Source organism: Pocillopora damicornis, chromosome 3, assembly GCF_964200805.1.
Source record: "Pocillopora damicornis chromosome 3, jaPocDami1.2, whole genome shotgun sequence".
Taxonomy (NCBI): Eukaryota; Metazoa; Cnidaria; class Anthozoa; order Scleractinia; family Pocilloporidae; genus Pocillopora; species Pocillopora damicornis.
In genome coordinates this window covers 125,001-127,500 of record NC_142672.1, presented here as the reverse complement: position 1 = coordinate 127,500, position 2,500 = coordinate 125,001, and positions in this window count along the sequence as shown.

Below are 2,500 nucleotides of genomic sequence, written 5' to 3'. Positions count from 1 at the left end.
TGGCAAGAGAAGTAATATCATTACACGTGCATCGAAGAACTATACAGTAGGGTGTAGTATAGTATAGCATAGTTTAGCATAGTTTGGTACTGTACACTATAGTATAGTAGTTGATGTTGACTCAAGTAAGACAGAAAGAATAAAAAAGGGATTCGGGAGCTTAAAACATTTAAAAATTTTTGCAGCTCAAGATAAAGCGGTTTTCGGGAGGTGTGCATCAGTGAGTAAGTACGTAAAGAAATATTCTAATGTTCTGATACCAACCTGAGTAAAATCGGTTGGTTCGCTAATAGGAAAACCCTGATGCGTTAGACGGAGCAGCTGGAGAAGAACTTAATATCCGTAAGCTCTACAGATCATCTAAAAAGAGGTAAGGCCGGCATGTTTTGATTGCAACCAGTTTTGTTAGATTTTTTTTCAAAAGGACCTCGTAACTCACTCCCGATCACTTCGTGAAGAGGTAGGGCATCAGACACCTCAAAGGTAACGTAGAAACATTTGTAAGAACATAGTTAATGGAGGGAGACCAGAGTCCCCTCTAGTAACTATGGTAAGAATTATTCTCTATCTAAAATTTTCTGTTTACAGAATTTGTGAGTTGGCTTCCCGACTCATTGCTTTGGTGTCAATTTTTAATAATTTCCAAGGTGACATGTTTAATATTTATATCCTTCCTTGTATTCTGAAAGTTTTCTGTTATCAGAGGTGAGAAACCATCAGTGGGAAGTGCTTTTGAACAAGGCCCAGTTATCCATTGTTGTATTTCATATACTGGAAACACAAATTGTCTCAAATATATGCGACTAGCTTTAGCTTCCAAAAAACTGTGATCTAGTCGATCTTTTCTAAATCCTTGGTATATTATCAGTCTTTATCAGCAGTCTTTTGCATTCAAGTCGAGTGTAGTACCATTAACTCCATTGCAATCTAGGCGACCCAGAACAGCCTTTCCAAGTTAAGTCAAATGCTATGCAAGCTATCCTGTGTGGTGAATTCCGGTTCAATCCAAGACAGTGCAGTGTAATGCAGTCTGGCGAAGTCAAGCACAGTCTACAGCAATCCAGTGCAGTGAAGTGTATCGCTGTCTGGCCAGTGCAGTCCTATCCCGCTCACTCCAGTCCAGTCTCATCTACCTAAGTCAAGTCTCATCCATACAAGTACATTGCAGTGTATTTCCATCCAGAACAACCCAAGTCAATATAAGCCAACTGCAACAATGCAGTGCAGTGCTGTCCAGTCCAGGCCCGCCAACTGAGGTACAGTGCAGTGTATTTCAATCTGGAGCACAATGTCGAGCGTAATACATTCCAGCTGAGATTAGTAAAGTACAACCTAGGGCAGTGCGGTGCCATCCATTAGAGTAAAGCTCCATTCAGAAAAGGCCCCAGTCAAGTCAGATTCAGTGAAGTTCAGTGCAGTCCGGTCCAGTCACATCAGCCCAACAAGGTGTCTACAAATACCGTCGCCAAGAGCCTTTTCTAAATGATAGCTCAAAAAAAGGATACCTAATAACTTAAAATACACCAAAATTTTGATAAATAAAAAGTTGAAATAAAGTAATGAAATAAATCTTAATAACAAATGACAGTTATCATTTCTGAACTAAATCCCTAAGAAGATAAAGAAATGATGAATAAGTAGGAAGATGAATAAATACGTAAATAAATGGATAAATAAATAAAAGATCAATAAATGTAATATTTTTGTATGATTTATATATTTATGATTTTTAATGCATATTATTAAAAGAAATCCAATGTTTTAAAAGTTTTCCAGGTATTTTTTTCTCCCAAGACCTAGTTTTATTTCGACATCAACTAATCTTTGGAAGGAAACAAGCAACCACGGGGTCGCCAGTGATTCGTGGCTGAATTTCTAACACTGGGATATCAGTAGAGCAGTACTGGAGTGCTTCATGAGAAGATGATCACAACAACAAGCTAAGCTACAGCTGCAAGAAGAATCCAAAGCAAGGACATAACCACAGGCACGATAGAATTTCTATGTAATGGAAGTAGAAGCTAGCCAAGGCAGATTGTCTTCCTATTGAAAAGACAGTCATGAACGGGTGACAGAGCATAGCCCTTGCATTAATCTTAAACTGAAAAGAGAAAGAGTGTTCTAATCGCTTTCAAACTCGAGAATATGATATCTTATAATAGTTTTTATGGCAAAATAAGTGAAATTATTACACATGCATCTAAGTGCCATACAGCAGTGTATAGGATAGTATAGTATAGCGTAGTATGGTACTGTACACTATGGTATAGTGTAGTATAGGAGTTAATATTGTCTCAAGTTAGATAGAAAGAATAAAAGGGATTTGGGAGCTTAAAACATTTAAAAATTATTGCAGCTCAAGATATCCTCATTTTTGGATGCTGTGCATCACTGAGAAGATATATAAAGAAATATTTAAATGTTACGATACTAACCTGTGTAAGATTAACTCGTTCGCTGTTAGGAAAACCCTGATGTGTCGCACTGAGCAGTTGAAGAA